The following is a 24,507-nucleotide window of genomic DNA, read 5'->3' on the forward strand; positions in this document are numbered from 1 at the left end:
AGGAGATGGAAGAAATGGACCTTGGGGAAGAGGCATCATTGGGGGAAATCCCTGGTTGGCCATTGACTTCTGTGTGAGGAGGGACAGCCACATGTCAAACGCCTGTGGACCACAACATGAGCATAGACACGCCCTGGAAACACTGGCTGCCCTAATGGGTTTGTGTGAGAAACTGTGCAGAGTGCACTGTGGCAGAGAGAATCCCTGGGAAGTGAGGAGAGGGAAGAGGAGGGTGTTGTGATTGACAGGGAAGTAGAGCAAACGTCTCCTGCTGTCCAACTCCTAATACAGAGGAAAAGAGGCCAGCATTAGGCGACCCCAGCAGGTGGGATGGGGCAGCCCCCCAGTTCAGGCACCCTCCTCCATGATGCAAGCATATACTTCCTCTAGGCTTACTGAAATAGCTGCCATGTTCCAGCACAGGTCAGGGCAAGTATCCAGGCGTGGTTAGAGTGGGTGTGAGATATGGGGGTGATGGCATTTCTCTGATCAGGCAGGAGGCAGAAAAAATGAGCAGTGTCACCACATACCCTCCCTGCAGGCAGCACCTGCATGGTGCTCATGGGTTCAAAGACTCACTCCTTTACTGACTGGACTGTTCCAGCCTTCAGGGAGGCTTGACCCAGTGAGGCATGTGGGACCCTAGGAATCTGCAGAGGAGGTACAACAGATCTTAGGGAGTTGGGAATGAGACAGCGCCCTGTCTTTGAAGGCCCTAATCAGGCCACATTCACTGCAGGAATGAAGGTCTGCCCCCAGCCCCTGGTGTGGGATGCTGATATGCATGCTGAGCCCAGGTGTGGGAGGAGACATTTATGGTGTTAAACAATCCAATGCTGACAAGTCCCAGGAATAGGTACAGGTGTGGGAGAGACCTGAGGAAAACAGCTCAGGTAGCCTAAAGTCTATCCCAGTCGGCTGTGAAGCATCCACTAAAAAGAACTGAGAGGCTCTTGTGTTTGACCTCTTTGCTAAAGGTATCCCACCTGAACAGATAGACTGACAACCCCACACTGTGTTTGTCAGCCTGTGGAAAACCTTCACACCTGAAGAGCAGTTTAGACCTGCCCCACCATCCCCCATCCCTGCTGCCCTGCTGGCTTCAGCAGACGCCTCAAGGATACAGTCCTGTTCAGGGTGGGTGCCTCCCACACTTGGGTATAGGATGCAGACCAAGACTGCCTCCAGGTGTGGGCGACTAGAGGTGGTCAGAGGCCCCTTGTTGAGCTCACTGGTCACCGGTCCCCCAGAAATAAACAGAAGGTGACAGCTCTGGATGCTGGCGCTGAATGTACTTGGATACACAGCAACCCTTGAAGTTTCCGGGTCCTCTTAGTGCCATTGATGGTTAGAGAGGACAAACAGGTATGGTCAGGAAGGTCCTTTGACAATGCAATTTGTGCATTCTCCACACTGAGAATACAAACCAGTGCCAAGGGGAGGCACCAACTGGCAGCCTGTAAACCTGCCACCCCTGCAGGAGTGGTAACTGTCAAACTACCTGGGGGCATGAGGAGATAGGCCAAACTACCCAAGAACTGCTCTGAGTGGGTGTTGGGTGCCCCATCCATGGTGCTTTCAACAACCCTGAAGGGCCAGTACAGAGCCAGGTGGCCTATGGTGGTGGATGACTGAGAATTCAACAAGAGTGTCTCCCATCCATGTGGCTGTGCCCAACACTGCCACCATCTTAGGTACCTTGGCTGCGATTCTAGGCCACTGTGCTGGACTGAGCAAAGGCCTTTCCCCTGGTCACTGAGCCACAAGATCAATTTGCCTTCGAGAGGGAGGGGCAGCAGTGGATCTTCCAAATATTTCCCCAAGGCCACTGGCACAGCCCCCCACTATGTGTCAGGAGATGGTAGCTGGGGAGCTCTCTCTGTTCTCCTTCCCTGCATCAATAAAATGGGCCCATTACATTGATAATATAAATGTTTAATATGTGGACTTGCCTCTGCTGCAGGACGCTCTGCAGGCTTTGCTGGAACATCTGCAAAGGAGAGGATGGGCGGTGAACCCCCAGAAAACTCAAGGCCCAGGCACCGCCATACAGTTGTGGGAGTGGTTTGTGGTTCCCGGAAGCTGTGGTAGGTGCAAGCCTAGTGTGCCATGTGACAAACAAATAAAAATGGAGTCAGCTTGGCCAAAGGAAATGGATCTGGGAGGCCACTAAGGAAATGGGGTCCACGTATGGTGGCCACTCATGTCAGAAGAGTATCACACTGCATTCCTGAGAGCACCAATCGTTAATGGGCCTATACGGACACTTGTCTGATGTTCAATCAGAAACTGAATAATGTGCTGACTTCTCTGCAGGTTCCAAACACAAAATGTTCAAAATAATTTATGTAAATGAGTTAACACCTGTCATTTACCTTTAAAATCTCTCAACTTTGTTGGCAGCTGGGAGTACAATTTGGAGTGCTACCTCAATCTGTATCTCTTTGGATTGACATCCCTAAATCCCCAAATAAATGCAACTCAGTGTTTCACAACTTTGCTTTTCTTGGGCTGATGCTAGCCCGTCACTACTAATGTGAATGAAGTGTAAGCCCTTGTAGGGACTGTGGGGGTTGGAGGACTTTTATTCTGCACCAGGCACTGTGCCTCCATTCCTTACACTACCTGGTAAAAAAAAAAAAGGGCACGTGTGGGACCGGGGATCAGAGCAGCAAGCCTTTGAGATGGCAAACATGCTAGTGAAGCAACTGAAGCTCTGGGCACCTCCCAGGCAGGACTACTGTGTGAGCTAGATGTGTCTGACTCTGGAAGGTATGGTCTGGGGGCTGTGGCAGAGACAATAGGGGGCAGAGTGCCTCTAGGATTTTGGTCCCAGCTCAGGAAGGGGCAGAAACCTGATATAGCCCCACAGAGCAACAGCTCCTAGCAGTGTACACAGTGATCCACCAGGTAGAGCCTCCCCGGGAAGAACAAACTGCACCAGCAGTGGGTCGAACTCGGAGTGGTTTGGCGGTGAGCACTAACGAGCCCTGGCTGCTAACCCTTTGCACTGACAGCTGGGCCTTTCTCAAGGCATTAACCCTGTGGCCAGGACGATGGGACGCCAAGGGGTGGTTGATCGTGAATAAGCGCTGGTGGAGCCAAAGACATGTGGGCTCACCTGCAAGAGCCAGAGGCAGTTCTCACGGCTTGTGTGGTACCCTCACCTGTGGCCCATGGAGTTGACGTCCTAGCCCTGTACAAGCTCTAGCCACTGACCCTTCGGGAGATACAGCATCTGAGTGCACAGCACCTTGCCAAGGATGCCAGGCGCCACTGAAACACAGTCACATGGTTAAAGCAGTAACAGTTTGTCCTGTGCGTTCTAAACAACAGCCAAGGTGGCTGCCAAAGGAGCCTAGGGCCATCCCCCAGGGTTCTCAACTGGTGAGGATTGGCAGACTAAGTATGTTTGCCCTGTCCCTCCGAATGAGGCTCCTAAAGATACCTTGGCTTGTGTGGACACCCCATCTGGCCCAACCCAAGCATTTTCTTGTCACTGTGTGAACAGGCTGCCACCATTAGGGGATTAGAGAGGCGAGTGTCATGTACAGATGCCATCAATGACTGGACAGTGATGGGGGGTTCAGAGAGCAAGACTGGGCACAAGAATATGGCACTGATTGGGGGCTCCATACCTACAACCTATAACCCTTAGAATCTGCAAGCAGCAGGGCTGGTAGACAGGAAAAATGGAATATTAAGGCAACAGATTAAATCGCTCCCAGTTAAAATCACCATTGGTGGACTAAAGCGTGTCCCAGGCTGTAATACATTTGAATGATCAACCAGAAAGGCCTGTTGCCAGACTCGGCACCCCTGCTGAGGCACCTGGTACCATAAAGGCATGGAAGCCACAGGAGGCAGTCGGTGCCCCGACTTGTACCATAGATCAAGGAGCTATGCTCCTAAGCACAAGCACCGCTGACACCTGGGAGAGGTATCAGCTACTGAGATTTGCAGTGAGACATCCTGCTAGGACGGGTGAGTTACTTTGCACTCCTGAGTGAGGGAGAGCTACCCTTTCCTTTGTTCTTGGCATCTGCAGTCAGCTTGCTCGCCCTGCTCCCTGAGGCTCCCCAAGGACATGACCTTGAGAGAGTGATGTTGTGTTGACACCTTCTGGATGGTATGAACAACTTAAACCCAGGTAAGTCCTCTATATAAATTTTTAAGACTTGGTGAGCAGGTGCCAAGATTTAATTGTCCTGTGGTTGTCCAAGACAAGTTGTAAGAGCCCTTGCTTGTTAAACCTGCCATCTGTCAATCTGGAGGGGTCTGCCTCTTTCTTTGGTCTCTCTCTGATCTCCACCTACAGGAGGCATTTTGAGATTTTACCTGGGAAGCTCCTTAGGAGCTTGTGAATCAACAGCCCCCAGAACAGGAGCTGATGCTTCAACCCCATCCACACCGGTGCTGGCCCACCCACATGGACACCTGCACCCTGACAGTTAGGTATTATTAAGAAATGGAGGAATAAATGGACATCAAAGAGCTTCAAACAAAGGTTTTAGTACAGTGTTACCAAAGGTTGGGTGGGCCAAAAGGACCCCCCGACAGGGACCCCAACATTAAAGAGCCTTAAACAAGTCTGTTCTGTTTACACTACTCTGGAGAAATTATAAAATCCAAGAATGAAAGATTACAATAAGAAACCCGAGCTACCATTGCTTCCAGCTGAGGGAATTGAAGTCTTTTGCACAAAAGGGAGTAAAATGTCAGGGGTGGCAAAGAGAAGTTTCCAGGACTCCTTGACATGGGTGCCCCATGAACTGTGGCCTCAAACCCATCACGTGACGCCCTGACATGACATGGGCTACATTAGATTGAGAGAGGATAAAAATGCCAGGGCTGGTGGAATGCCAGTTAAGAACGAAAACAGTTGATTGAATTAAAGTGAAATTTTGGAGAACGGTTATGTTTCAACTTTCTGTGAAGCAGCTTTCTGTGAAGCGGCTGTGTCTCTCTTAGCTGATTGCACCATAGGACAGACACTGTCTGGCAGGGGAATGTTTCTCGTGCCTAGGATGGTAAAACTGAAGGCATGTAAATCCTCCGTAAAACAATATTAATTGGACATTCTAACTTGGAACCAGTAAGATTACCCAAGTCCACACGGTGTGGATAGAAGCTGGGGTGGTGGGAGGGACAAATTCTCTGTGCAGTAGCCTCCATGGAGTATAGACTGGGGCTTATGGCAAAGCCTGTGAGCATCTCCCAGTGATGAAAACTGGGGCTTTGGACTAGAGAATTTCTGCTTGAGAGGCAAACTTACTGTTTCTACTAGTTTGCCCTTGGACACTAATGAAACTGTCCCTCTCACTAAGGGACCTGAAATCTTGAAACATGAAATACACATGATGATCTTCAGCATGTCAGAGAAACGCATCACTGGGGATGTCAGTGGCCAGGTGAGCCCCATAACGAAACAGAAAGAGTTTATGCAGGAGCACAGCTTCCAGGGGACAGAGGGGGAGACGAGGTCGTGGGGCCAAGGCCCAAGGGGAATGCACAGTATCCTCTTTGGAAGGCCACCACTCTGAAGAAAGCTAAAAAAAATTAGTTCAGTGGGCTAAATGCCATGCTGTTTTTCTAGCAGGATGGAAGAACTGATTAATAAGTCCCCTGTGTTGGGTTTTTACTGCACACGAATGTTTATTGAAGTTTTATTCATAATTGCCAAAAACCAGAAGCAACTAAGGTGTCCTTTGGTAGGTGAATGAATAAACTGTAGTAAATCCATACAATGGAATACTGTTCAGTGATTTTTAAAAAATGAGCTATCCAGCCATTAAGGGATGGACAAACCTTAAATGCACATTGCATAGTGAAAGAAGCTAGCCTATAGAAGGCAAAACTATAGAGACATTAAGAAGTGGTTGTCACGGGATTGGGGTGGAGGGAGACGGAAGGATGAATAGGTATCCACAGGGAATTTTCACGGCAGTGAGTCTATTCCATATGATGCTGTAATGGTGGATACACGGCATCATGCATTTGTCAAAACCCATGTGCAAAACAAAGAGCAAACCCTAATGTAAATTCTGGACTTCAGTTACCAATAACGTACTGGTACAATTTTTTTGTAAATCTGAAACTGCTCCAACAATACCTATTCAATAAAAAAAGAAAGAATGAAAAAACTTCCCAGCTTGATTAAAATGGAATGAATGTTTCCCTAAGAGAACTTAATGTGGACAGTATTCTACCAGTGAATCTCTGGAATTGGCTGTAAAACACAAGTGTTCACCTTCATTGTTCTTTGCAAAATTCAGCTTGATCAGGGACCTCCTGTCTAGTTTTGGAAGAAGAAACAAGAACCCTTAAATAATAATAACACACAAGCAACTGATGTGAAGACGTGCTTAGGCTCTAAAGCTGGATGAAAAGGAGGAAGAGTGGAAACTTCTCTGAACATCTAACTCTATGCAGCTGTGAACAAGACGGTTAAAGCAGCAGATGGTGATCTGAGGAGGCCTGCAAACATGGAGATGCAGCGGCAGAAGGTGTGTACAGGATGGTCCTGCTGATGTGACCTGCCCTCCCTGCCATCCTCAGCCTCTCAGCGAGTTCCGGTTTGCAAACACAGGAATACCTGGCCCTGTTCCCTGGCTGCCTCTGGCCTGGAGGGTGAGATCACAGGCTGGACGTGTGTTTTACACAGGTGTAATGTTGGAACATTTTTTTGTGTGAGCATAGATTATTCCTGAAATTGAAAGCCAAATGCATTTCTAGAGAACAGATTGGTGATTGCCAGAGCCAGGGGAAGGGGATGTGGGCCGAAATGACTGAAGGCATCAAAAAGCACAAACTTCCATGTGAAATAAGTCCAGGGATGTAAGGGACAGCATGGAGACCATAGTTAATAATACTGTATTGTATGTTTGAAAGTTGCTAAAGATGCTAAGAGAAATAAGCAACTAGTTAAAAGAAAAAATCGGTAACTATGTGAGGTGATGGATGTTAATTACAATTACTGTGGTGATCATTTCCCAATAGATAAAAATTCCAAATCATTATGTTGAACACCTAATGTAATGTTATATGTCAATTATATCTCGATACAAAATAAAGACAAAATATCTTTAAAAGAAAAAAACCCCAAACTCCGTCACTTCCTTGTCTTTATTACCCCTGATTATTCTCGGCATTACATCTTCTCCTCACCAGACGGGGCTGAGCCCACTTACTGGTAGACATAAGCGCTTCTTTCTCAAAACTCTGACTAGGGGATTTTTCATTTCTCTTTTGTCTCCTCACATACTTAATGCTGTGTGGGTTCTAAACATGTTACAAGCCTGGTCTCTTTTCCCAAGATTATCTGATATATTAATTGCAAAAATGACCCCAATTCTCCACCCTCTCTGTGTCTACACCATTTGTAATTAGGGGCTTGCAGCTTCTCTCATCAAAAAGTCGTTTCTTTTTCCCTGTCCCTGGAATCTGAGCCCGCATTATAACTTGCTTTGATCAACAGGATACAGCAGAAATGATGGTGTGACAGTGTCTGGCCTGGGGCCCCCGCAGCATTTTGCTTCCACTCTCTCTTGGACTCCTGTGTCCACCATGAGAACCAGCTTGCTGGAGGGAGGAAGACAATATGGGGCTGTGGAGAGTGGTGTCAGTCAAGGCACTCAAGATCAGCCAGTCCCCAGCTGACAGACCAGATGGCTCTTCATCTCACAGGTTAAATAAATGCTTATTGTTTCATGCCAGAGTGTTCGATGTAGTTTGTCATGCAATATTATCGTGGCAATAGATAACTGTTCCAGAAACTGGCACCAGGAGCTGGTATCAAATTGCCTTGACAAAGACTAATATATGTAGGGAAAATAGTGGGGAAATTGCTACTGGAGCAGAAAAAATGGTGAGTCATGTTCTGATGTAGTGAAAGAATTGGTGAGCTGTTGCCAGTGGTTACTTAGAAGCTAGAAGCTATTTCTAATGAACTGCTGTGTTTGGCTGGGCAGATCTCCAGGCATAATGCTGGTTACTCAGTGATAAGTATGATGAGGCATAGCAAGAGAGAGTTGACCTATAGAAGGAATTGGCTGATTTTCCAGAAGAATTTAGAGGAAATACAGAGGGACTATGACTTGTGAGGTTGGAAAAGAAAACTTTATCTTAAATCCAGCCTCTCAAGCCACAAAAGATCACTAAAGTAAAAAACAGTCTGTGAGTATAGATCGAATTAAATGTGTGGCTCATGACCTTCTGTTAAAGACCTTCAGAAAGATAAAGCAGTGCGTAGAGAGCCTTCTGGGAATCTTATGAGCATGATCCTTCAGAAACCTGATTTTAAAATGGCAAAATATCTAGAGAAAGGTGTGTCTCTCCCTCACCCCACTAGCTTTATTGAGATATAATTGCCAACATTATGTAAGTTTAATTCATACAACTTTATGACTTGATAAGCTTCCATATCATGAAATAATTACAATAGGCTTAGTTAACACATTCATCACCTCACACAAACACTTTGTGTGTGGAAAAACATTTAAGGTCTACTCTCTTAGTAACTCGTAAGTGTATAACACAGTATTGTTAATTGTAATCACTGTGCTGAATATTAACTAGAAATTCATACCGTTTGACCAACATCGCATCAGTTCCCCTGCCCCCCAGCTCCTAGCATCACTGTTCTACCCTCTGCTTCTATGGGTTTGGCTTTTTTAGATTCCAAATATAAATGATATCATACAGTATTTGTCTTTTGGTCTGATTTATCTCACTTAGCATAATGCTCTCGAGGTCCATCCATGTTGTTGCAGATGGCAGGATCTCCTTGTTTCTCATGGCTAAACAATACTCCATCATATGTATTTGTCTCACATCTTTGTCCATTCAGTCACAGAGAGCATTGTAGCTTGTTTCTGTATCTTGGCTCTTGTGAATGCTGCAGTGAGCACGAGGGGTGCAGATATCTCTTTGAGATCCAGATTTAATTTCCTTTGTATATATGGACCCAGAAGTAGGATTTCTGGATCATATGATTTTATTTTTATATTTCTGTGAAACTTCTGTTTTCAATAGGGGCTGTACTGATGTACATTCTTGCCCAAAGTGGACAAGTGTTCCTTTTTCTCTACTTCATCATCAACACTTATTATCTCACCACCCCACCCCACCCCCTTCACTGCCTTTCACAAACTAAGGTTTCCAATGTTCCTGAAGCTCCTCTGTAGCCTCCTAGATTCCAATAACCAAATGGATGATATGAAAAACATTCATTCAAGAGGTTTAAAATGTACTACTCATCCAACAGGTGTGCAAAGAAAAGCATCATTTTGCTTGGCTTTTATCTGTGTCCTTTTGTTTTTCTTTCATTTGTATGTTGTAAAAAGCCCTGAAGCTACCAAAGAAAATAACCCATGCTTTTAATCTCTTGTCTAGGACGCATTACCTTTGCAGGAAGGGCTATGGCTCTTCAGCCATGGCAGCTGTTTGCATGACCCAGAGCAACAGCCTACTTGAGTTTCAAATGCACCTCTTACTACTTGTGACTTGCCAGTACCAGCAATGGAATTAGGATATTTATCAATCACAAACCACTAATAAAATGAAAATAAGATTTGCATGGCTCCAAATGATGTGAAACTTCAGCTGTTGGGGGAGAGGCTGGACAGCCTAAGGCCTCTAGTCTACACTTGATCTTCTCAATCAGAAACCTGAGGGTCACCTTAATACCAACTTATCCCTCATCCTGCCTGAGAGAATGTGAGGAGGAGCATCTCAAAGAGAGGGAGCAGAGAGCGCAAAGGCCATGGGGTGAGACTGAGTAGGCAGGCTGCAGTGAGTCAGGGAGGGTGTAAGGATGATGGAGTCAGAGACACCTGTGTCCCCTCTTTGGGTCTGTCCAACAATAATAGGAGCTTGGATAAGTCCATTATAATTAATTCAAATGATGGGCTTTTTGCAGCAATTACACATTATGTCGTAAAAAATACCTAAGAACCAATACAGTGCTATAAAATTTTACATTAAATGTTAAAATTGCAGAAGAGTAATATGGTATCTGATGCCACTTCTGAAAGAGATGTGTTTTAAAAACGAACAAAGCAAAATATTAACAGTGATGGTCTCTGAAATGCTGTGATTGTGGGCAAAAATTTTATTTTCTTGTAGCATTTAGTTTTCAATATTTTTACTGAGTCTTACAAGTCCTATATAAATACTCACTGCACAGCAGTCCCCATTATCTGTGCTTTTGCTTTCCAGAGCTTCAGTTACCGTGGTCAGCTGCGGTCTGGAAGCAGATGATGGCCCTTCTGCTGCATGGTCAGAAGGTTGGTGGTACATCACAGCGCCAACACCGTTCCCTCCCTTCCCTTCATCGTCTGGCATTTTGTCATCCCACATCCTCACAGGAAGGGAGAGTACAGAACAGTAAGATATTTTGAGAGGAAGAGAGACCAGGTTCACATAACCTCTATTACAGAATGTTTTTGTATTTGTTGTTTTATTATTAGTTATTATTGTTAATCTCTTACAGTGCCTAATTTATAAGTTAAACTTTATCACAAATATGCATGTATAGGAAAAAATACAGTATATACAGGAGTCGGTACCATCCAGTTTCAGGCATCCACTGGGGTTTCAGGACATATCCCCTGTGGATAAGGTGGGACTACTGTATTTTTAAAAATCAGGACATTCTCTTATTTCAAAGATTTTTTGAAATCTTTTTTTTCTTGAGGATGCTTCTCCTTTCCATCTACTCAGTGCCCCAAGAACTACCCACCCCAGGAGAGATGGGAACATGTAGTTCTTTCTTGCAGAAGATAGATGGTGTGAGGAAATGATAACCATTTAACCATTTTCATCAGCCAAAGGGATGGAAGAACACCTTGGTCGGCCCCGCTCTCATCTCAGAAGTGCCCTCTGCAGTCTCACCCACCCAGAGCTGGCTGGCTGCTGCCTTCGTCACGAAGGCTCTTCCCATGCACGGGCAGCTGGGCAGGGCTAGGATTGGCATTTGTCCAAAATCAGCTGAGTCTGGAACTCAGATGTGAGTTCACAAAGTCAGGTTATGGCCAAGAGAAATGAGAATATATCTGTCAGCACACACCCACCTGACTCGTGTGTGAGCCTGAGGCTCCTTCCCTCACAGGCCTGAATGGCCCGCACATCCCATTCCATCTAACACTGCGTCACTGACAAGGATAGGGGAGGCAAAAAATGGAGAGAGGGTTTTAGATGGACTTGTGAGGCTCCAAAGGGTCTAGAAATATGACAAGTGTCATACTTTGGCCAGTGGCAACACCAGGCTGTGAGCCCAGGCTCTCTGAGCCCAGAAACTCTGCTCTTCACGGTCTGTTTTGGCCTTCTCACCTGTGCACACAAGTTCAAGTCACCTCACGGGTGACTAAGCTGTTGACAAACCGGAGGAATGAAAGTCCTCAAAATCCTCATTGTTTGGTGGTAAGCGCTCTCCTCAGCAGCAGGAACTCTTGCCCAGTATGTGTGGCCTCCCTGGTGACCCACAGGAACCTTGTGAAGATAGACTGCGGGCCAGTTTCTAACATCCAGGGAAATTCAAGGAACTCTGTTAAGCAGCAGTTGTCATGATGAAACTGTCTGAGGTCCTGAGCTAGGACATGTCTAAAAATATGGGGACTATTTCGGAAGCTTTGTGGCAAAACTGTCCAAGTGAGTTGTTCAGAATGTCTTGTGTATGGGTCCGTCCAGGTGAAGATGAAAAAATCTTGGGAGCAGGGGTCTAGAGAGATAGAAAAATGGGTCTTTGAGATCTAGGACTGAGAAGTGGGATGCTGAGGCAGGGATCTGCGATAAAGGCTGTATGGATTTGGAACTAAGGGATGGATAGGGACAACGGCCATGTTGATGAGGCAAAGGTCTTGGATAAGGTGGAAAGATCCGTTGGTTTTTTTAACAGCTAATATGGGGGTATTAAATGGGGAGTGAGTGGGTCTGAGGTAATTTTTGTTTGAAAGATCTTGAATGATGGGTTGGAGGCTTATGAGGGCTGAAGTGGTTAGGGGGTATTGGGCCTGACAGATATACTGAGAGGGATCACGTAATTTGATAGAGGCAGGGGGACATAGGGCTACAGAGGGGCTTGTAATGTCCTAAACTTTGGGATTTACAGGGTGTATGAGGGCGGAACTGGAGCTTTCATTGGGTAGAGGGGGGTCGTTGGCTATGAGGGCCATCAGAAAGGGAGTACTGGGGGCTGTGGGAGTGGATATAGTTATGGAAACGTGGAGGAGGGAAAGGATGTCTCGTCCTAGTAAAGGGATGGGACACTGGGGCATAACCAGGAAGGAGTGGGAGAAAGGTATGGGATTGTCTAGGATTGTGCATAAAAGGGGGGGTGGTTTAATGGGAAAATCTGTTTACCTCCCCTTCCGGTGGTTGGGCAATCAGACCCCCAGTGGCCCATTTTGTGGCATCTGGGGCATGGGGTGGTAGGAGATCTGGGGGAGGGGCACGCCCTTGACCAATGTCCCTCTTTTCTGCACTTGAAACAAGCTCCTGGGGGGGGCTTGTCTGTAGAGGGGCGCCCAGGTTGTGGTTTTATCAGCTGGGCCAACATCTGGAAATTGGCCTGATCAGCCTTTTGTTTACGGCATTCTTTCTCCTCCTCCTGGTTATGGAAGACTTTAAAGGCCACTGTTAGGATCTCAGTCTGTGGGGTAGCGGGGCCCTGTTCTAACTTTTTGAGTTTAGCTTTAATGTCGGGGTAGCTTTGAGCTAGAAAGTATGTCATAAGGACCTGTCTTCCTTCAGGTATTTCTGGGTCCAGGCTGGTATACTGTAATAGGGTTTGAGTGAGTCTGTCTAAGAACTCGGAGGGGGTTTCGTCTCTCTTTTGAATTATGTCTTGGAGCTTTTGAAAATTGACTACGAGCTGCCTTTTTCAGACCTGCTATTAAGCAGGAGGCAAAAATATCTCGAGAGTGGAGACCCACAGCGGTGTTATAATCCCAGTGTGGGTCTTGTTCGGGGACAGCAGTAGGGCCAGGGGGACAGGTGGGGTCAGTCCTGTGGGTTTCGGTAGCATGCGTTTGGGCGAAGTCCCAAGCTCGTCTACGCTCTTCAGGGAGGAGAGTATTGGCCAGGAGCATGAAAATGTCATGATGCGTGAGGCTATAAGACTGGAGGGTCCATTGAAACTCCCTGATATATGTCGTGGGATCAGTGGAAAAGGAACCTAGGCGTTTCTCTAGTTGGGCTAAATCTCGTAAAGAGAAAGGGACGTGAACGTGCACGATGCCTTCGGATCCTGCTACTTCCTGGAGGGGCGCAATAATTTTGGGAGGCCCTCGGGACCGAGTCTGGGGGGGACTGAAGGGTTCTGGCTCAGTCTGTGGGGGAGTGACGCGCTCTAGCCGCGCCTAGTCGAGCAGGTCCTGAAGTGCAGAAGGGGGGCAAAGAAAATAAAGAAAGATAGAATCGGACCCACGTGTCTCTAACTAGCAGCCCAGCTGCTTTCCTGTGCCACTGTAGTTGGGCTTGAACTCATGACTCTGAGGTTAAGAGTCCCATGCTCTACTAACTGAGCTACAGCAGGGCTCCAGTTAATTGCTTATGGAATGCATAAACAGAATGTTCTTTGTTCTCCATTCCTGCCACATCGGCAAGTGGGGGAAGGGCATATCTAGAAGCAGGGGCGGTGTCTCTACACATCTTCAAGGTCTCCCTATTTTCAGAGTGAGGAGTCTTGGTTCATCTTCAAGGACAAGATATGTTTTTGTGGACAGATAACTTCTAAGGACTGCACTGGTTGTTCTCAAGCTTGTGCTTTCTCATGCTGCGTTCAGACATGGGGGAAGGTGCTTTCCCATTCTCCCTACAAACATGTGAGAAGACTAAGGCGGTCCCTAACAGGGGAGAAACAGGTGATGAGGGCAAAGACGGAGGAGGCCCCTGGGACCTAGTTAAAGGGGGGCTGAAAGGCTCAGGATTAATCTGCAGGGAATGAAGGTGGAGGAGGTGAGATGGGGGAGGAGATGGTGGGGGAGGAAGGGAGAAGGGCTGTTGTAGGAGAAGAAGGGGAAGGGAGTGAAGGGGAGGCATCTGCGGGGGCGGCGGCTTGCAGGCTAGGAGAACTTGGGAGGGGGCAGGGAGAGGAGGAGGCAGAAAGCTTCGATATAGGGAATCTCCTTCCATTTTTTCAGGCACTGGCAGTAGTTAAAAAGATCATGAGTGATGTTAGGATCAAGAGTTCCCCCTGCGGGCCATTGGTTGTTATTGTCTAGGGGGTATGTTGGCCAATCTTGGGAGCAATATTTATGGAGAAGTTTTGGTTTTATATCAGGCGTCAGGGAGAGGGTAGCCAGATGCTTAAGCAGGCATTCAAGAGGTGAACTTTCAGGGAGGGATGAGGAGGCTCCCATGGCTAAAGGACAGAGAAGGAGACAAACAGGGGAAGACGAACGGAGATCCTCGGACTGGAAGCAGACCACAAGGAGACAAAGGGCATCCCCGATGATCCTTGGTGGTCTGCGGAAACTCATATACGAGTCGGAATTTCTTAGGAAGTGTGGGTCGTCACCCAGACTTCCCTAAGAAGGCAGAGTGCCAGAGTCACGAGGTACCTAGTGCTAGGCGTTTTCAGCAGACAGAACAGATTTCGGCGGACGGAACAGAAGGAGGAGGGGGCAGGGAAAGGGAGCGTACTCATCTGCAAAGGAGTCACCTTGCTTATGGCTGTTGGAGGGGGGCACCTGAGAGTCTGCTGCAGCTGTGAAGGCCTGAGGCGGGGATTTATGGCTGTCAGAGGAGGGGCCTGAGGGTCCGCCGCAGCCGTGAAGGCCTGAAGCGGGGAGAGTTCCCTCTTCGTCCCCGAGCGTCAGAGCCTTGCAGGACGATCACGGTCAATGGCACTGTGATAGCTCAGAGAAGAGTGGCCCACCCAGGGGAAATTTTGCTTAAAAAGTTTCAGCACTGATGGAAGGGACGGTGAATGCGTTTATGGCTTTTGGAGGAGGGGCCTGAGGGTCCGCCACAGCCGTGAAGGCCTGAGGCGGGGAGCGTTCCCTCCTCGTCCCCGAGCGTCAGGGCCTTGCCGGACGATCACGGTCAATGGCACTGCGATAGCTCGGGGAAGAGTGGCCCACCCCAGGGAAATTTTGCTTAAAAAGTTTCAGCACTGATGGAAGGGACGGTGAATGCGTTTATGACTGTTGGAGGAGGGGCCTGAGGGTCCGCTGCAGCCATAAAGGCTTGAGGCGGGGATTTATGGCTGTTGGAGGAGGGGCCTGAGGGTCCGCCGCAGCCGTGAAGGCCTGAGGCGGGGAGAGTTCGCTCCTCATCCCTGAGCGTCAGGGCCTTGCCGGACGATTACGGTCAATGGCACTGCGATAGCTCTGGGAAGAGTGGCCCACTCTGGGGGGAAAACTTACCTAAAGGCCAGAGAGGAGTGGTGAGTGTGATGAGCCAGCGCCGGAAAAAGAGGACGAGGGCAAGCTGCTGCTGGTGTCTGGGGGAGGACGGGGCCCAGTTGGGGTGTCCCGTCTCCCGGGTTTCAGCACCAATGAAAGGAAAGAAGCGACACACAGCAGCAATTCACCGGAGAGTTCCGCTTTATTAGGGAAAGGTGCTGGGTTATATAGGAAGGGGCATGAATTGATTGACGTGTCACTTCTACGGGGCTGGTGGCTGTTGGCTAGGTGCTGGGATTGGGAGGGGAGTGAGAGGTGATTGGGCTTCAGGTGGCGCCGGCGGGAACCGAGGACCCCCCCCCCCCGAAGAGAAGCCAGAAGTTTGCCATCTTACTGGAGGGGGCCCTTCACTAACACTGCCCTGACTTCAGAGGAGAAGACAACTGGAAGCTCCACATTTGGTACCTTCTTCGACTCTGTCCTGTACATGTCTTCCCTTGGCTGATTTCCCTTTGATAACTGTTATAAACTGTTCCTGTAGCAGCTATCAGTGGGTTCCATGTATCTGGTGAACTGCTGAACCTAAGAATGGTTGTGGGGACCCCCAAACTCATAACTGGTATCAGAGGTGGGGGCATGTAACTCCAGGGAGGGGAAATCCCAGGGCAAAATACCTCTAAAAACTAAAATCAGTCAAAGGGAGAAATAAAGTTTAAAACCCATTTATTGCTTACAAACTGCAGTCTGGAGCCATCTCTCTCATGCTCCAGCAGAAGCAAAACCAGCCCGCCCCCTCACCTCTCAGGTTCAGTTAAGCCCTCCATTGCCCAGGTAATGAATTACCCATTAATACGGAGATGAATCACTCTCCATCCCTGAGGAATGCCTATTGATATGCAGATGAACTAAAGCCATACTTCTCTCCATCCATTAGGATGCAGATGCACTAAAGCCAGGCCTGATATTCTGGAAATACTACAATTTTACCCACAGGGCAGTTTTGTGTAGCTGGTTCCCTCCATCTCTGCAAGTTGGCTAACTTTTGCAACAGCTGTTAGACATACCAGAATATGTTCAACTGAGCTCAAAGAGGTATTTTTACCTGTCACACTTGTCAGCAGTCCAGAAATTTGAGAATGCAGTGTACTGGCTAGGCTGAGCGGCAACAGCATACACATCTTCTGTGGCTGGCCGTGCAGATGAGTAAAACACAGACAGAGGAAAATTTGGCATAAGCTGTTACAATTAGAAATACATACACCCCTTTGATCAATTGGAATTCACCTTGTGGATTTTCTTACACACTTGTTTTAATGTATACATGCAAAGTCGCTCACTGTAATATTGTTTGTCACAGAAAAGAAAAGGAAATCCCAAGTGTTTGTCAACAAGTAACTGGTTAAATAGATTACAGTACATCCATAGAATGGAATAGTGCACCTGTGTAGGAGATAATTAGGAATATTACTGTGTTTTAGAAAGGTCTCCAAGATTTGGTAAATTAAAAAACATGGCATGAGCTACTATATATATATATATATATATATACTTTTAGTGTAAAAGGTGGGAATATAACCCCATATTTGCCTTTTGATCTAGGAAGACACTTTGGAAGAGAACTTAAAGAACTAGTAACTACAGTTACCTGTGGGGTTGTATGAGAACTGTGTGGGTGGGGAACAGGCAGGGAAGACTTTTCCCTCTATTTTTTATACCTTTTCTCTTTTTATGATCTTCCACTTAAATTCTTTGTTGATTATGAAAATACAAATAAAAAAACATCCCATATGTTCTTTTAACCATAGATAGTCTATAGTCATGAGATTTTGGGGTGCTACAACTTGCACCCCTCCCAACTCCTGGTTGAGTTCCAACAGTACAGATCCAGTCAAATTCGTTGTCTCAATGCACATGCCAGCCTAGACATCTCCCTCCTCCTTCTTATGGCAAGTCCAGGAGATGGTGGGCTGGATGCAGCCACAACGCAGCATCGTCCGGATCCCTGTGGAGGCTTTTTGATGATCATCCCCCGGCACGAGTCCTCCAGAGAGTGCTGAAAGCTCCTCTCATATCGTATCTTAGTTCATTTTCTGGGTATCCAAGCTATTGATCTTCTGTAGAAACAAACAGACCCTTTGCCCACACTTTGACATGCCCTCTATACCACTGTGCAGAACTTTGGAGGTCAGCACACAGTAACTGCTTTTTTTTTTTTTTTTTAATTAAGCAGAAAAGAGTACCTCCAAAGATAATCCCCCTTTTCTTTCTTTCTTTCTTTTTTTTTTTTTTAAATTTTTAATCTACACTTACCTGAAGAATACTATGTTTACTATGCTCTCCCTATATCAGGTCCCCCCTAACAACCACATTACGGTTACTAAACAAAAATCTTATATGTCCTTGTTGCTGCAAATGGTTGGATTTTTCCACCTTATGGCTGATATCCACATCAGAAATGTTCTTGAAAAGCTATCCTTACTGGTGTGAGGTGATACACATTTCTCTGATAATTAGCGATTTTTTCAATCACAGTTCCTCTGCCCATAATGAAAGCCTGTATTTTCAGCTTAATGTAGTCCCAATATATTTTTGCCTATTTTTTTTTCAGTTTTCTTCTGTCAAATTTGATTTTACCTGTAATTTTAAATACCTTTGGAAACACAATATTCTTCCACTAAGTAAATCGTCTTTGTTGATTATGACATGAAGGGATTACAAATTCTGGAATTTCAAGAGTTGCACAATAGTCTTTCAATCCTAATTTTCCAGGTACATTTAGAAACCTGGGTCTGTGGTTATTGCTTCATTTTGGTTAATATTTGTGCTATTACTGCTAAACTGTTGAGTCAAGATTTCTTTTTGCAAATCCAATGAGCCTTGTGAAGGCATTACTTATTCAGAAAATAAATAAAAAATGTTAAAGTTAAACAAAAATATGTCCTTGCCATATCTCAGATGTTCTTGAAAACACTTTTAACACATAATGAATGTATGTAATATATATATATTTTTCAGTTTTCTTCTGTTTTGATTTTACCTGTAATTTTAAATACCTTTGGAAACACAATATTCTTCCACTAAGTAAATCGTCTTTGTTGATTATGACATGAAGGGATTACAAATTCTGGAATTTCAAGAGTTGCACAATAGTCTTTCAATCCTAATTTTCCAGGTACATTTAGAAACCTGGGTCTGTGGTTATTGCTTCATTTTGGTTAATATTTGTGCTATTACTGCTAAACTGTTGAGTCAAGATTTCTTTTTGCAAATCCAATGTTTGCAGTGAGACAAACATACAAGATACTTTCCACAATGCAAGGAAAAGACTCTATCTACATCAATCCAGATTTTTCTGCCAACAGGCTTCAAACAACCCAAGGATCGTTCCACTTGTTTTGTTTTTTCCTGGTGGTACTCCTCTTTTTCAGCTGTTAAGATAATTACAACTTTTACCCCAAAGCAACACATTCTAGTTGTAGTGATGCCGGGGTTCTTGTTTGCGGAGTCGAAGAATGAATTTAGCAACACCCAACGTAGGAGAGCCAGGGAGAGCCTTGAGAGAGAATAGAGTGAGAGGACAGAGCTCCTGGTTCACACCAGGAGGGGACCAGAGAGCCCGTGGTGGTGCGTTGTTTCGGGGTTTTATAGGCAGTTGAGAGACAGAGGGCTAGGGATGCAGACCCACTAAATGGTCCCCAGATGTTTATCTTTGAAGAGACTAAGTTTCTTATCAGTCTTCTGAACTATTTTGCTGAGTTAACCCAAGAAATCTGCTGCTCTGATTCTTTCCCAAAAGAGCAGCTTCTTGGTTTGGGAGCACATTAAACAAGACTGCCTGTCCCACTCCCAAGGTGGGTTGGGTTATTGTCTGTTAAGAAACCTATTTTTTCTTTTTGGATTTTAAAATGCAACCTTATCTTCAAGATGGAATCTTTCCTGTTTCCACTATGTTGTTTGTGACTGGGCCTGCCTGCTTTATTAATTGCCCAGGTCATATATTACTTGATTAGGGGCTGGAGGAGGGAAAGCAGCATCTGGGTAAAGTTAAAGAAGGTAAGCTGGGCCTTTTAGTAGGCTTAAGTAGATTTTACAAGAGCCTCATTTAATTGACACACTGAAGACATGGGCTATGCTGAGGCATTTTCTTATCTGGGGATGTTCAAACACTCCAGGCCAAGTTACTCCTGGCTTTTTAGTTTTAACTAATCTCACTGAAGAAGCTTGTATTCCTAGTTTGATATTGTACTTCGGAGAATTAATGTGACTCTGACTTTGTTTAACACCGAGTTTTGGTAGGGGTCTCTTTCCCAAGGCCCTCTCTTTCCCAAGGCCCTCACCCTACTCTGACTACAACCACGGTCCCCGTCTCAGCAGGATGGGCAAGCACATGTGTCTTTGATGAACCCAAAGAGAATGAAAGGTCTCTTTGGTGCTGGCCCCCCAGCTTTGAAGGAAAGGACATCACGTGTCCCTATTCCCTGTCTTTCAGCCGATCGCCGCCCAGTTTTGCAGCCAGATAACTGAGAGCCACAGATGCAGAGAAATCTTGGAGAAATGGAAAATGATCCAGACAGACGCTGGGGATACGCGTTTGCCAGCTGGCACCGCGGGCCGTTTCCCGTGCTCTGCGCACATCCACACACACCCGGTCGGGCCCATCGGGCCCTGTGACCGGCTGCCATGGGCCTGCGCATCTGCTCCCCAAGGCTGCGCCTGACCCCGTTCGGCCCCTGCCCTTCCGGCTCTCGCGGGGCTTGTGGGGCCGCCTCTCGGGGCCTCCCTGCCTTCGCCGGCCTCGCCCGTCATCCCGCCTGCCCCGGGCTGCCGCTCCCGCCACCTGCCTCCGCCTGCGGGGCGTCACCCCCTCGCCTCGCCGCGCCCGTCTGCTGGGTACCGCGGCCGGCGGGCAGCTCGGGCAGCTGCGATCGCGGGGTGCACCCCGCCGCTCCCAGAAAATCTGGAAGGATGCGCGATTGTGGTTGTGCGCATGAGCCGGTGCGTGTGCGCTTTTGGGTGGAGACCGCGCCCGGGAGAAGGTTGCTCGGACTGACTTCCAGCGCGGCTGCGGCTGCCGTGGCGCCCAACGAAAGACGACGACCCTTCATACTTGGCCACCCTTTGTCACACACACCTACACGACCATATCTTGGTCCCTGTCTTAGTTCAGAAAAGCGCAGCTTGCGGTTCTGGACGCCTGTCACTGTCCCCCCGCGGCCCCTGTGAGGTCCCTGGTCGGGCGCATACTCTTCCGCCCTCCCACCCCTCTCCCGCCTTTCCCGTCGCTTTGCTTTTCTCCCTCTTCCCCTCCTCCACTATCCCTTTAGCAGGAGTTAAAAATAAATTCCATGCGTGAATCCTTTTTTGGCGCCCCGTAAATTTTGATATGTAGAAATTTTGTTACTGTTTCATTAAAAGTATTTTCTAATTTCAATGCTTGTTTCTTCCCTAATTCACACATCTATTTATAAATTTAGGAGAGGACATACTCGAAAAATTTAGAATCTAAATCATGTCAGTGCTTTGAAATTTGTTGTTATTTGCTTTATGGTATAACATTTGGTTAATTTCTGTGAATATTTTATGTATGTTGGAAAAAATACATAATCTACATTCTGTATATACTCAGTGGTTGGACAGTATTCTTACAACTTTTATAGGTCAATTTTCTGAATTACTCAATTATATTATTACTGAATTTTTATATGTTTGATATAGCAGTTTGTAAGAGGGATAAGCTAAGATATTCACAGTGATTGGTGGATTTATCCAGTTCTCCTCGTATTTTTGACCCAGCAGGAAAATACAAAGACATTTCCTTTTTATTTAGCGACTAATGTCCTGGATAGTTGTAATTTGTCAATGGTGGCACTGTATTACTGGAAAGTATTGCAGAATATATTGTTACTTATTTTCTACATGGCACTTAAAGCTCTAAGAAAGAGGCTATGAGAATTCACAAAAACATCTATTTCATTTTTGTAACCCCACTGCCCTGTGATTGACCCACACACAGGCTTTTCCTCAAAAGGTGGTATCACCAGATCATGTGTCATCTGCCAACTCTAAGGGAACGGTAATTACTAATCAGGGTAGGTTAGGATGCATTAAGAAATAGACCAAAGCATGCAATGACTTAGTACAATAGAGGTTCATTTTTTACTCACAAAGCAGTCAAGGGGTGTTTCACACCTGTGGGGTGTGGGGTGTAGGGTGGTATGTGTGTACCTGTTCCATGCTGTCAGTCAGGGAACCAGGTTGGTTTCATCTCTGCCGTCATCAGCACGTGGGTGCGCAGGATGCCCTTGAGGTTTGCATCCCAGTCAGCGGGAAGAAGGAAGAATGGAGGGGCAAACATAGGAGGTTTTTATGGAACAGGCCTGGAAGTGGTGCCCACCACATCTGCTCATGTTCCATTGGTCAGAAGTCAGTGACTGGCTACACTTAACTGCAAGGGAGGGTGGGAAGTGCATTTCCTCGCTGAGGGAAAAAGAGGAAAGGGATTTGGTAAAAAGTTAGAAACCTAAGTGCCCATCAGTAAATGAATGGATAAAGAAGATGTGGTACATATACACAGTGGAATATTATTCAGCCATAAGAAAAAAACAGATTCTACCATTTGCGACAACATGGATGGAGCTAGAGGGTATTATGCTCAGTGAAATAAGCCAGTCGAAAAAAGGCAAGTATCAAATGATTTCACTCATCTGTGGAGTTCAAGAACAAAGAAAAAGACTTAAGGAACAAAACAGCAGCAGAATCAAAGAACCCAAGAATGGACTAACAGTTACCAAAGGGAAAGGGACTGGGGAGGATGGGTGGGAAGGGAGGGACAAGGGTGGGGAAAAAGAAAGGGGGCCTTACAATTAGTATGTATACTGTGTGGGGGGCACAGGGAGGGCTGTGCAACAGAGAGAAGACAAGTATTGATTTTATAGCATCTTACTATGCTGATGGACAGTGACTGTGAAGGGGTATGTGGGGGGGACTTGGTGAAGGGGGGAGCCTAGTAATCATAATGTTCTTCATGTAATTATAGATTAATGATACCAAAATAATAAATAAATAAATAATAAAAAAGTTAGCAGAATCACAGTGTATCCATCACAGTGATACAGGGGAAGGACAATGTATTTGGGGAGCAAATACCCATCAATGGGGCTGCATGTTCCATTAGCTAAAATATCTTGCTAGTAACTTTAAATCAGATAACTACAAGATGGTGGCTATAAGAACTTTAGTCCTATGGAATTCATGGCTCTGGACTTCACTCTGAGATTAGGAGGAATAATACTGCAATTGTTAAATTACACTAGACCTTAACTAGTAGAAGGGAAGTGTGTTCTCACTGCAAGGAATATTGTACCCATTTGACTCACAAACTAGAAAATGTCCATGAATCTGTGAAGAAGCAGTGGGGTTGCACAAGACTGGGAGCTGGATTCTGTTTGCCTAGCTTGTAGCTTTTAGAGAATTTATGGATAAATGTTTTACAGGTTTTGTTTTACTGGTACCAGGAATAATAATTGGCATGTATTCAGTAGAAATACTCATAACACCTCTAATTATAGGAACACATCAAGTGCTTTCCTTACCTGAATGCAAAAATAATGCACCATTTGTATATGGAAGACTAGAAGGTAAAGTCTGAATGAGAAAATACAAAGAGTCTCAGGCACAACAAAATTTTAATATAAACTGTTTTTAAACTGCAACAAAGAAGGGAGACATGAAAAACGTCACCTAATGTCTCTAGTTTGGGTTCTTCCAGAAGTAGATCCTGAGACCTGGAAACAAGTGCAAGCAGTTTATTTGGGAAGTGAAGGTGAAGCTAAAGAGAATGGGTAAGTGTTACAGGGAAGGAAAGATGCTTTACTGGCTTACCAGTGACCGCATGGCAACCTGAAGTTCAAGGACACATGAAAACATTGCAACACAGTGCCAAACACATGCCACAGAATTGTCTCACTGGATGGTTGATGGAGTTTGGCCTATATTTATACACCAACTCCTGAGTGTCACTGATTAGTGTTGTCCCTGGAGTTTGTTAATTCCTTGGCATTTTCCAGACTGTCATGCATACATGGGCAGTACGGTTTTCTATACTTCCAGGAAAGGATTGTAAGGCACAGCGGAAGATAGTGGCAGTCGGAAATCTGGCACACACGGGGCAGGTCCATGGGATCTGGGAAAGGCACTGAAAGCATCTGTTGGGAGTCCACCCTTTGCACCACTCAGATGCCCTGGTGCCACACTGAAGTCCAGTCCATCCTGCCAAAGCTCCATCAGGTTGGCAGCTAGTCACACTTAAAAGAAAATAATGTACATTTGCAAGGCAAGCTGAATGGGAGGAGCAAGTCTCCAACACTGTAGTTTGTTGGTCTCGGTCAGAATTTTGCTCTGATGTCAAGATTTTCCTCCTACTTGACCAGTACTTCTCTCAGTCTAGGTTGCTTACTTGGTGGGTAAACACATACTTTCCTGTCTTTGGGGTCTGAACTCCTGGTTGCTTTTCCTTCATCACACTGATGATACTGCCATTCCCCATCTACAGTTACTTCTTGACATGGAAGCATCAAGAGCTCTAGACATATTCTTCCTTACCCCCCTCCTCCACCTGATGACATGGCAACTGTCCTCTCTCTCGCCAGTATAGTTATTTCTTTCTTTGCTTGTTTGTTTCTTGGCATGAGGAGCTCAAAATGACTGGGTGGCAACCGAAGCTTAAAGTTAATGCAGCTCCTGCTGTGCACTGTGCTGGAAGTGTCCCCTTCCCTGGGAACCAGGACCCCTGGATCTGCAGGGTCTGCATTTGCAGGGTCAGAAACACCAATTCCCAAAGGGGTCGTGAGAATCATGGTGCAGCAGTCACTTTGACTTCCACCTCTTGTGTTCCTGAACCTGTATATTCTGTTTATTGGGAACTAACCCATATGTTATGCCAATCCCACAAGGTATAATCTCCTCAGACAAAGTCAGGAAGTGAAGCTGGGATTCTATCTTCAATCCCTTTCATTGCATTCAGCTCACTCAGTGTAGAAGGGTTCCCCTTTCTCTGCATCCTCACAAGCATTTGCTGTTCCCTGTCTTTTGGATGTTGGCTGTCCTAACTGGTGTGAAGTTATACCCCATTCTGGTTTTAAATGTGCATTTCTCTGATGAT

The 24,507-nt window shown here is 46.1% G+C and overlaps 1 pseudogene; it reads left to right on the top strand.

Annotated features, from left to right (window-relative positions):
- The window catches only part of LOC140847038 (uncharacterized protein C2orf78-like), a 79,120-nt pseudogene that overhangs the window by 39,307 nt on the left and 15,306 nt on the right, over positions 1-24,507 (top strand).

Source organism: Manis javanica, chromosome 17, assembly GCF_040802235.1.
Source record: "Manis javanica isolate MJ-LG chromosome 17, MJ_LKY, whole genome shotgun sequence".
Classification (NCBI taxonomy): Eukaryota; Metazoa; Chordata; class Mammalia; order Pholidota; family Manidae; genus Manis; species Manis javanica.